Source organism: Podarcis raffonei, chromosome 17 (assembly GCF_027172205.1).
Source record: "Podarcis raffonei isolate rPodRaf1 chromosome 17, rPodRaf1.pri, whole genome shotgun sequence".
Taxonomy (NCBI): domain Eukaryota; kingdom Metazoa; phylum Chordata; class Lepidosauria; order Squamata; family Lacertidae; genus Podarcis; species Podarcis raffonei.
The window spans coordinates 32,605,738-32,617,798 of record NC_070618.1 but is presented as its reverse complement, the minus strand read 5'-3'; positions in this window follow the sequence as shown (position 1 = coordinate 32,617,798).

The following is a 12,061-nucleotide window of genomic DNA, read 5'->3' as shown; positions in this document are numbered from 1 at the left end:
CTTATCCCCATTCACACCCACCGGTTCCCAGATGTCAGAGGAACACACACACACACACACACACACACACACACACACACACTCTTTCTCTAACACACACACACACACACACACACACACACACACACACACCTTTAACAGTGGCCACCCTTATCAGAGGCCTGCTTTCATGGAGGAGTCATGAAGCCTGACCCTGCACAGCTGCAGGACAGCTGCTGCATGAAGGGAGGGAGTTCTTCTCCATGAGGAATGTGGTAAGGGAGCAAGTAGCCTGCCGAAAATACATGTACACGTTTCAGTTGGCTGACATAATTGGCTGCTGCATGTGGAGCCGCCTGCCTGAGGCTTCCATCTTTGGCATGAGTCAGGTCCGCTCTTGCCCAGTAAGACTGCAGACCTGGATTGCATGGAGTCTCGGAGTGGTGCTTTGCTGCTTCCCCCATACCAGGGCCCTCACCCAATACCTTCAGTAAAATGCAACTCAGAGGTGAAATACAACCTTTCAGAGACTAAGCAGCTGGGGATGTAGAAAGACAATGATTTTGAAGAGACTGTGTTGAAAGAGGGGTCACTTTGCATGTTGTACACACATGCATTTCGCGTCGCCTCTCAGGAAGCAGATATTTCAGGGTTTTACCCTGTTTACCAGAGGCAACGATGGGATAAGTGTATACAACACAAATAGGTCATTCCTCTTTCAGACTGCTCTCAGATCTATGAGAACAAATGACCAGTAGTCTCTAGCCAAATATCCATAAAGTAATTTAGGCAAGCACTGAGGGTTGAGCTTACATCTGTGACGTGGGCAGAGATCAGAAGCAGTAACTGGAATTGGGACGCAGCCTCGTTCCTCGTGGTGAGGTTGGAAGGCTCCCAGGCTTTAAGCCCAAGGTCCGTGTCTATGTCCTTAAGAGCACAAAGCCATGGAGAAGTTCTGCAAATGTCAGAATGGAAACCATTTCCACCTTGGTGGTCTTAAGAAAATAGACATCTCCCACCTCCCCTCCTCAGCATCCTTTCTCCTGCAAAGTACCAATCACCCTTCTTTCCCCTGGTTGCGTGGGACATGGTCCCATTGTGTTCTAAATAATGAGACTTTGAGGTGAGATGAAGTTGAAGATAACTCTAGCATTGCAGTCCAGGGCAAGAAGGCACCTACTACAGCAGCTGGAGTGCTGTGCATATTTCATTTTATTTTGACATAAGAATCATTTGGAGCATTTCCCCAATTGAGAAAGACAGTGCCCCTCCCCAGTTCTTAAAAAGTGCATCCAAGCTCCTAGTGACCATTTCTGAATGCAGAGCAATGTGCAAAAAGTGGGGGTGGCCCAAACCAGGGAATAAATACCGACGGCCACCATAGTTGGTGCTGCTACAGCATCTTTTCAGTTGCTGAATTCATTCAGTCAATGTATTCAGTTATTTGAAAGAAAACCATTCAATCAAGTAATTCAAATCTGATTTCGGCAAGCTTCTAAATATAACGCCCAGGATTGCTAGGAATAGGTTCCTTACTTGAGAAACCATGAGGAGGGGGGCTGTCTGTTTGGATGGTCTAAAAAAAGTGGTAGGGCCAGAGATTTGCAGGAGTCCAAAGGCAAGCGACCACAAATAATCAGCACTTAAAAACTGGAGGTGGGATCAAGTAGAGGTTTACTGTATTTCATTCTGAAAAGGAGGCTCTGAGTCCTCACAGTGCTTAAGCACACACTTAACTCTTGGCATCTCCTACAGTGCAACCGTTGGGTGACAGCAGCATGTGGGTGGACAGAGTGACAATGTCATCCGCTTACATGTTAAACTCTACCTGGTTTGGGTCCTTCAAAAGGGCGAATGTAAACACTGAGGAGGAACCTGGAAGGGGTGGCACACAGGACTTTAAATTATGGTGGCTGGAAGGTATGGGCAGGAGAAAGAAAGATACACAGGAATGTGTGTTTAAAAATGGGGAGGGGATTTTTAAAAAAAGCAAAATATATATTAGGGGTTTTAAAAGAACCAATTTTGTTTGCATTGAGCCAAGTGCAATGGAGTGCATAGTTTTAATATCTTTGTATGTTAAAGATTGTTAAGAAGAAGAGAAAAAATCTATTTTTGTTGCAAAGTCCTCTGTTCCCAGGGACTCTAAATAAATAGGGACAAAAGAAAAACCCAACCTTTGTAAGTATGGGGAAAAAACTTTTTCTGTTTATTTTTTCATTTGTTTACTTTTCCTTTTTCTTGTTTGTTTTTTAAATCCTTTTTTTAAAAAAAATCGATAATGATCGGGGTTTGGTTTTTTTTTTCCTTTTCCTCATTAGTTTTGTCGTTTTATGGGAGGGCTGAAGGCAAAAGTTTTTCACACGCAAAAATAAAATTGTAAACAAAACACTGTATCAGGTTAAAAACATAGAAGAAAACTGCAAAATTAAAATTAAAGAAAAGGACAACAAAAAAACCCTAAAAATCATAAAAGAAGAAAAAAGATTAAAAATACAAAACCTGGTGCTTCTTACAATATAAAATACATTAAAATCTCTATTATACATAGTTTATGAACCAATTAATTGTTATCATAAAGCACATTTTAGGAAACATGCATTATCCCTTCTTTATGTTTAGCTGAAAGGGGCAGCGGGCCTTGCAGTCAAACGCACCAGCAAGTCTCTGGCAGCTTCTCATGGATCTTCCCAGGTTGCCGAGTGAGATGGGTGACGGTGAGGTTGCCACGGCAAAGGTTCCTGCACAGGCCGTGGTTCTCTGCCTCCTTTCACCCCTTTCTCCCCTCTCCCCCTTGCCACCGCACCCCCTTCTCTCTTGGTTCTCCTGGCTTGTTTCTCTCCAACCCCCGCATAGAGCTAAGCAAAACCAATTGACTTTGGGAATGCCTTTGATTTCTTCTCCCCTAGTGAGCCAAATCTGCAGCGTGCGCTCTCTCCCACCCTCTCCCTCTCTCATCTTTCAGGGGCTCCTCTTTGGGAAGAGGAGCCACCTTGTGATCTCACCAGCATCCCGTCCATTGAACTCCTTCCATCCTCCCCCAAGTCGGTTCTTTTCAGCCCTCGCTTGCCCTCTTTCTCACAGCCTCCCCACCGTGGTTCCTCTCAACTCCCTCCCTTCCCTCGCTGGCTCTCGGGGCGGTGGGTGGGGCAGGGGGCAAAGCAGCAGTGCATACCCCCCCAACCCCCTTGCCCCACAGCCTCTCAGAGCATGGAAGGTTGAATTGGGGAAACGTCTCGCTTCAGGGAAGGACCAAGATGGATGGTATTGCCTTACTCCCACCCCGCTTAACTGGCCAGCTGACATAGTGCCTTTTGTAAACCCATCTTCCGCTGGAACAGATGGACCGCATGCTCTGCCGGGGTGGGTGGGTTACTGGAAATCCCGCCCCTTCCCCCCTTTGACCCATGTGCTCAATACAGGGGAAAGCAATAAACAGCCAAGCCTCGACCAGAAAGAGGGAATTGTGGCCATGGCGAAACGCAGTGGTGCCTCGTTCTCTTTGGCCGGCTTCTGCTGCCCCATGCATAAGAGAGGGCTAGCACCACCCAGGAGAGAGGGAACAATGCATATCACCCAAGCAGCAGGGCTGAAGGCAGCGTGGATTTCTCTCGGCAGCCTTTCTGCGCAGGGCCGCCGCTGCCATCTTGCATGGGGCCCTCAGCCCCTCTCGGGTGATGCTTAGTCGGGGCCCTTGATGCACCCAGCGGCTGCTGGTGGCTCCTCTGGGAGCCCTGAGGGTTCACAAATCCCAAGATGATTTCAGTTTGGACTGGACTGCCCTACCAGGGCTTCGTCCCACAAACCTATTGAGACCCTCCTTGCCCTCCCTTGAGCACCTTATCTGTGGCGGGAGGGAGAGGGAGGGTGTCCCTTGGCTTGAACTTAACCCACGTGGCCAAGAGCAGTCACCCTGTGCTCCGAAAAGGATCCTCAGGCCCTCACTTTATTCGGATCTCTCACCTTCTGTCTCTCGCTTTAGGAATAACCGTGGAGCGTTCCTGTCCTTGAGCATTCCTGTCCTTCCTGGCCAGATCCCTTCCGCAGCCCCCTTTCTCTCCCTTTTTTGCTGACCCCCCACCTTCCGCATGCAACCCTCTCCCCACCCACCGCGAACCCCCAAACCCACTTCTCTCGCTCGGCAGTAAAACCTTGAGATCCATGAAACTGCAGCTTCCCTGACTGCAACCCACCCCTGCCCCTTTGAACAAGTTTCTTCCTTGGTTAAGAAACGCAGTATATATATGAGTACAGTACAGTATATATATAGTACTAATGGAATTTGGTGTGCTTTTTCTCCTCATCCGCCCCCCCCCCCGACCGTACCCCCTTGCCTCTCCTGCGCCTCCCCCAATGCCCCCTTCGTGTCTTTGAGTCTGTTCTTCCGAACCCCCTCCTTCCCACCCACCCCCCGCACTTGAAAATAAAAGGTAGTTCTTCGTCTGTTTTTGTTCTTTCTGAAGTTTCTTCCGTGTCTAGCAGAATGCAGGTAGCCATATGTTATAACTGTCAATATTGCTTCACGACAAAAAAAAGAAAAGAAAAAAAAAAAGAAAAATCCGAACTGTTTTATCATTTTTGCCTGAGCTTTCTTCGGCTTTCTCCATTGGAATGGCTTATTGTGTTATGTGAATTTAAAAAAAAAAAAGAGGGGAAAAAAGAAAAAAAAATTCAAAATATGTTTAAAAAAGAGAAAAAAAACTACATATACTTCAAAAAAAGAAAAAAAAATCATCGGCTTCCCTCTTTCCTTGTCCCACCAATTCCTTCCTCAGAGCAGAGATGGGAAGCCCAGTGGAGGGGAGTGCCGAGGGCTCCACGACGATGTGTGTATGTCTGTGTTGGTGGGTGGTTTTTTTCGGGGGTGGGGGGGGGTCTGTGTCCCTTCTTTCCCCATTCCCAATCCTTTCTGGAGGAGCTGCTCAGAAACATCAAGAATAGACCCATTCCCTCCATACGCCCGCCCGCCCGCCATCCCTTTGGTCAAATTGTAAAGTGCCTAATTAAGAGGTCATTTTTTCAGCGGCAAAGACAATACTTCAGTTCCTCCTCACGTATCCTTTAGGATTGGGCATCTCTGAGTGATGCCCTCCTGGCACGACACCTGCTGACATGTGGAGGGAGGGCAGCTGCTGTGGATCTGGCAGCTGGAGGCAGCACCGCTCACCTCCCACAACCCTTCCCCTCCCCGAAGCACTTCTCTCCCCTCCGGGCTCCCTTGTAGCTGGAGAGGGAGAAACGCTTGTGGGCGCAGGCAGGAGGGGGAAGGGGCTCAGAACCCCTTTTGCTCTGAAACTCCCTTTATCGGGGCAGACCCACATGGAAAAGATGGCTCCGCTGCGGTCAATTCTAGTTAGGCCCAGAGCTTCACAGCCCGGGGTCAGCTTTTGACTTGGGAATCCAGCCCTCAAGTCATGAGGTCCAGAGGTCCAGTTTTCAGAAGCGGCTCAGCCCCCTGTTGGGTTTCCACAGGCCCACAGCTTTTCCACAGCATCCCCCTAGGCTGAGCTAACATGGTGGGCGTCTGTCAAAAGACACGTGGTTTCACGGGTCACTCCAGCCAGGGCCGTCTTAAACATTTCCGGCGCCGTGGTGCAAAGCCCCCTGTTTCCCAGAGTTTTTTAGGGAGAACGGGGCTGGAGGAGGCGGGCAGCGGCTGGAGGGTGGGGAAGAGGCAGAGTCTGGACGCAGCACCTCCTGGCTCAGCTGGACGCTTCGTGCTGCGGTGGCCACAGCAGACGGAGGCTCCGGGCGCAGCATGGCGGAGGTGAGCAAGGGTGGCAAGCTGGTGCCAGGAGGCGCTTCGTCCAGCCTCTGCCTTTTCCCTGGCGCCCTCCAGAGCTTGGCGCCCCGCGCCACTAGCCTGTATGGGTAAGACGCCCCTGACTCCAGCTTCACTCCAGCTTTGCTGAGAAAAGGTTGGGAGTGACCCAGTGAGAAAGCCAAAGGGGAGCCAGCATGTTTGCATAGGATAAGGGAGAGGCCCGAATGGTTGCAGAAACAAGAACCATCTCCCGTTTCCTGAGTGCTCTTGATGAAGCACAGCCAACCGATGGAGATGCTTCTTCCCCATCGCCATGGGGAGTGCTCAGTAACGTCTTCCATTACTGTTGCTTCCTTGTGCAGAGGCAGATCTTCCCCAACGATTCCATTCTGCAGCCTCCAGCCTTGAATCCTTTTGTGGGACATACCTTGGCACCCAGGAGCTGTTTTCGGGAAGAACTCTTCCCCCTGCACCCACTGAGGCACCCTCCATTTGGGTTGAGGCCCACTGTAGATGTTCGGACGGTACCTGCCCATTCCAGTGCAGGGAGAGCGAGGCTCTTTTTTTTGGCGATTGTGAGGTTTTTGCCAGAGGGGTGCCAGTCTCAGGTGTGCCACCTGCAGTCTTACCCAGCTCAGGCCCCAAAGGTGTGTGCCCGTTTCCACCGATGCCAGCCTGATGCTCCAGAGCAGCCGTCTCCCAGCTCCATCCCCCACCCTTTCAGCGCCCTCCCGCTCCTTTACGAAGCTGTTCATTGCTACTGGTTTGGTTTTTGAAAACAAAAAGAACTCATAACCCTGCAGCCGAATTAAGGGAAGTGCCTTAAACTGATGCCTTTGCTGCCACCAGCGAACAAACCGAGACAGGAAGAGAAATCGATCAAACTTTTATGCATCCAGCTTCAGAAATGTGAACAAAAAGATGTTTACAGAGATTGCAATCCAACCGCCTCCAGGTGGGGCTCATAGGAGCCCCTCCCACCATTGCTTATCATCCCCACCTGCTTTCTCCACTCTCCCCTATCCCCCCCCGCACTTTTCACACACCGGAGGGAAGCTGAGGCCTACAAAATGGCTCCCTCTGCTAAACCAGCCTTCATTTCATGTAGCTCGACCCTCATCCTTACCCCCAAAGAAGGGAACCAGCTGCTGCGATGTGTTGGGCCAGCTTCTCCAGCCCCTTCCCCTGTCCCAGTCAGCCCTCGGCACTTCCCCTCCCTCCCCAAGTGCCACTCTCCGAGCGGGGTGTAATACGCATGTGTTAATTACAAATTTTTTCCATAATAAAAGTTTATAGATGCAGCACCTTCTTTAACTGATTGAATTAAAGAATGTTATTGACTGTAATTGTCTCTCTTTGGCTTCCTTGATGGATGAATGGCCACGGAGCCCTAATACTCCCCTGAATGTATTTGTTGCATGAGTTCAGGGCTGCAGGGGCGACTGATCGCGGGCCCCAACACACCACACAGACATGTTCACAAGGAGATGGTACAGTCATACCTCGTGTTGTGTTAGGTTCATGTTGTGTCTTTTCGGCTTGTGAACCTTCCAGGTTTCACCGCGTGCGCATAAGCGCTCTGCGCGCTTCACGCATGTGCAGAAGGGTTCTTCGCGCTTGCGCAGAAGTGCTCTATCGCTCTCCGCACTTGCACAGAAGCGCCGCTCTAGTTGCAGACTTTTCAGGGTGCAAACGGCACCCCGGAACGGATCATGTCCACAACTAGAGGTACCACTGTAGTTGTCTTCTACTGAGGCTCAACTCAGCAACTGACCAGCTCCATTAACTTCAAGAAGTACATGTGCAAGGTACGCTCATCCCTAAAGTGATGGAGTGTGAAAACTGCGGTGGCTGCTGGTGGGTGTTGATGTCTGATAAAGCACCAGGTCTTCCCAAAACAAAGCAAGCGCTGCTAGCAAACCAACACTCCCCTGGCTCCATCATGCATGCAACAGCTCTTCAGATATTTCAAGATGGCTATCATATCACCTCTTGATCTTCTCTTCTCCAGGCTAAGCATACCTGGACAATGTTGATAAGGATGCTTTGCCCACACATGCCAAATAAAGAAATAAACAGAGCTCATGAACTTGTAAAGGAAAAGGGTAAAGTACCATTCATAGCTAAAAGAAGTTGTTCATACCGCAGAAAACATAGTTCATGCACCAGGGCTGTCGTAGCTTCCTGGTAATGAACTTAATAAATTCAGAAGTCAACAGGTGAAGTCACACAGACCCTAGCCCTATTTCACAGGGTTGTGATGTGGACAAAATGGGTGAGGCCAACGCATGGGCTGTCTTGGGTTCCTTGGCAGGATATAATTGTAGCAAATAGAGCACTGGTGGGTTAAATGGATTAAGTTGCATGTTTGAAAAATTCAGCTTAAAATGGATTTTGCCCATGAGCTTGATGCAGGAGGACTGGCGGTAAAATCAGCCAGTCTCATTGCACAGGACTTGCTCCTTGTTTCATCCTAAGCTTTATAAAAATGTATCTGAAGAAGGCTAGTAAAAACACTGTTTCTTTGCTTTTGCTTTTTAACCATTTCTACTTCACTGCTCGCTGATTGTGGAAGAGTCTTCAACAGGGCTGACCCACCCGTGAGGCAAGGTGAGGCAACCGCCTCGGGTGGCAGGATCCACAGGGGCAGCAGATCTGGCCTCCAAGGAACCCATTACCCACTGCTGCCACTGTTGCTACAGTGATCGTTCCTAGGAGGCTGGACCTGCCTCCTCAGCAGCCTCCTTCCAGTGCTGCCTCTACACCAGTCTCTTTGGTGAATAGGAGGTGCACCTAATCTCCCACCACTGGGGAGGAAATGGCAGGAGCTGCCCTCTGGTCTCTGCGCCCACCTGGTGTGATTCAGAGCAGGCTCCTTTCCCCTCCACACAACAGCCATTGATTCCCACTTCAGCCGCCAGGTGAGGTTGATTTTGATCCCAGTGTAGATCTTTATTCCCCGCTTGTTCCCGATGATGATCTTCCCTGGTGGGTGTGTGCGCCATTTTGTGGATCACCTCAGGCGCCAAAATGTCTTGGGCCTGTCTTGGTCTTCAACATCTGTTAAAAACTACTACACACACACATAGAGAAGCTGTGTCCAGGCACAATCTCAGAACGGGTCTTTCAGATCCAATTTTTCTCCGTGTGTGTGATTGGCACATGAGGCTCTGCACATCTGTTTTTTCACTCACAGTATTAATGGTGTTTCTGCTGTTTGCTGTCCACACCACTGGGCAGAGCTTGGCAGGAAATATCCAGGGTATACAGTTTGTTGGTTAATTGGTTTTTTCCCCTCAACCTCAATCAATCCTTTCACAATCAACTTAAAGGTTTCAGCTGTAGTTTGCCTGATTTTCTGTTTTTGTTTTTTACAATTCTGACTTATTAGATCTGTAATAATATAAATAGGTGGTTGGAGCTGGGCTCCTTACTGCTGTTGACCAGGTAAGGGTCTGTAGTTGTATGTGCCAAGCTTTCTGCAAATTAATTCCTTTCTCCCAGCCTTCTGCAGCTTCTACTTAAAGCACTGCAGGCTTTGGACATGTTGCTCAGTGGAGCAGGTGGTCAGATCAGACCTAAATATATTTTCAGTTTTTGCAAGCCTTTCCAAGAGTCTCCCCTCTTGGGAGGGAAAGCAAGTGGCAGAGGATGTGTGTGAATTCCTGCTGCTGCTGCATTTTTTTAAGGGCTCTTCCAGACTGGTGTTTTGTTGCAGGTGCATTCTGCAACATATTCCTAACGCAGCAAAAGTGCATTAGCTGTGGATCCAGTATTTTTTTTCGGGGGGGGGACATGAATATTTGTACTTTTGTCCATTTACTTGTCTTTATTTTCCCCCAATTTTAACTATAAAATGGTGATTTTCTTGAGTCAAAATGAGAGTACCCCTAAACATTTTTTTTACGAAAAAAAAGCACTGCATGGATCCCTTCTGCTTTATTAGTTGTTCTGCGGTGCTTCCCCAATGGCACCACATTATTGCCGTCTGGGGGAGATATAGCACAACAAAAGCAGGACAAAACGGCAAACCCAAGACATTTGTGCTATGAAAAGTTACAGGATTTCAGCAGGAAGTTACAGGATATGTGCTGACTGGAAATGAGACAGGATGACTACCCCAAAACCTTTGCAACCACAAACAGTATTGAAATCGGGATCTTGTGTGACTCCCCCAGGGACAGAAATCATAATGAATGCACAATAAGAAGGATGTCTAGAAGGGCCCAAAATCTCTCTCCATGCCCCCAGATCTTCCTGCCTCAGGAAACCCTTGGAGAAGTTCGAAAAAAGATCTAGAAGAGGCAACACGATTCTGAGGAGCTTTAAGCTAAAGTTAAAGGTCAGCTGGAGTAGGCTGGGACGGGAAGACTGGCACACACAGACACACCCTGCCCCCATTTGGGGTGGCAAGCAGCCCGCAAGCATTTTTTAAATAATTGTCGCAGGTCTTGCACAGATCTGTTCATGCAAGGAGTGCACAGAAGTAGGCTGTGTGGAAACAGGCCACTCATCGAAATGTTGAATTCACCTAACAAAACCCGGAAGCAAATGGAGGTTTTCCTCCTCTTTTCTCTTATGCTTCCTCATAAAGGTAAAGGTACCCCTGACCATTAGGTCCAGTCGTGACCGACTCGGGTTGTGGCACTCATCTCGCTCTATAGGCCATGGGAGCCGGCGTTTGTCCGCAGACAGCTTCCGGGTCATGTGGCCAGCATGACTAAGCCGCTTCTGGAGAACCAGAGCAGCGCACGGAAACGCCATTTACCTTCCTGCCGGAGCGGTACCTGTTTATCTACTTACACTTTGATGTGCTTTCGAACTGCTAGATTGGCAGGAGCTGGGACCGAGGAACGGGAGCTCACCCCATTGTGGGGATTCGAACAGCCGACCTTCTGATCAGCAAGTCCTAGGCTCTGTGGTTTAACCCACAGCGCCACCCGCGCCCCCAAACTGGCTCACAAGGGTCGGGAGAATCCCCAGAACAAGGTGCGGGGGAGAAGAGGAGGGATCTTTCCATCTGGCAAGTTGAAAAGCTTGCACTGATGGAATGATCAACTTAGTGCAATGCTGAATTCCTCCTAATAATAATTCTCATATATTGTGCAATACCGCTTTAGCACTCTTGTAAAAAAAGGTAAAGGACCCTTGGACAGTTAAGTCCAGTCAAAGGCGACTATGGGGTTGCGGCACTCATCTCGCTTTCAGGCTGAAGGAGCCGGTGTTTGTCCACAGCTTTCCGGGTCATGTGGCCAGCAGGACTAAACCGCTTCTGGCGCAACGGAACACCTTGACAGAAACCAGAGCACACGGAAACGCCGTTTACCTTCCCGCCACAGCAGTACCTATTTATCTACTTGCACTAACGTGCAGGAGCTGGGACAGAGCGACAGGAGCTCACCCCTTGTGCGAATTTGAACTGCCGACCTTCCAATCAGCAAGCCCAAGAGGCTCAGTGGTTTAGACCACAGTGTCACAGTAGACATATCCATTTTGCCCATTGCTGAAATGTAAAGTCTGGTAACATTTGCTCTTGCACTCTTCCTGGGATTTTTTTTTTTCTTTAGAAGTGCGCTCTCTCTCTCTCTCTCTCTCTCTCTCTCTCTCACACACACACACACACACACACACACACACTCACTCTCTCTCACACACACACAGAAAACACCAGCGTGCCTAGCCAGAATAGAAGAAGTCAGTGGAGTACAACAGCAGAATAACTATAGTGAGGGACCAAAAACAAAAAACCCCACCTCAGGCTACATTCCATCATGCTCTGCCCATGAGCTTGTGAACCACAAGCTGCAGAATAGCAATTAATATCCATGACTGAAATTATAAGCATGTGTAGAAGCTGACGTGCCAAACACGCAGAAGAACCCGAACTGAATGACCCATTTGCAACATAAAGCTCGCATTAGGAAGCATCCCGATTCTCCAGACCTAGAGGAAGGTGCTACAGAAGAAACTCCTTAGCCATAGGAATGAGGCTGAAAATATAGCTAAGCAGAAAACAGTGACGTCTGCCAGGGCTGTTCATCTCTCTGCATTTGGAATGATTCCTAGCACATAACAGGGATTGCCTGTGGAAACTTGCACCACCACAAAAGTAGGTAGTCTCTTTGCTGCCATGGATGTTGTTGTTTACTGCTGCAGGCTAAGAGAACTGCTCCCCTGGAAGAATCCAGCAGGCCTCCGGTCTTCATGATTTCAAATATACAGTTATGGCAGTGTAGACTCAGAAGGCAAAACTCTAGTCTGTTGAATGGTTTTCTGTTCTCCCACCCCAGCCCCCACTTCTGGGCTGCCAAGGTCATG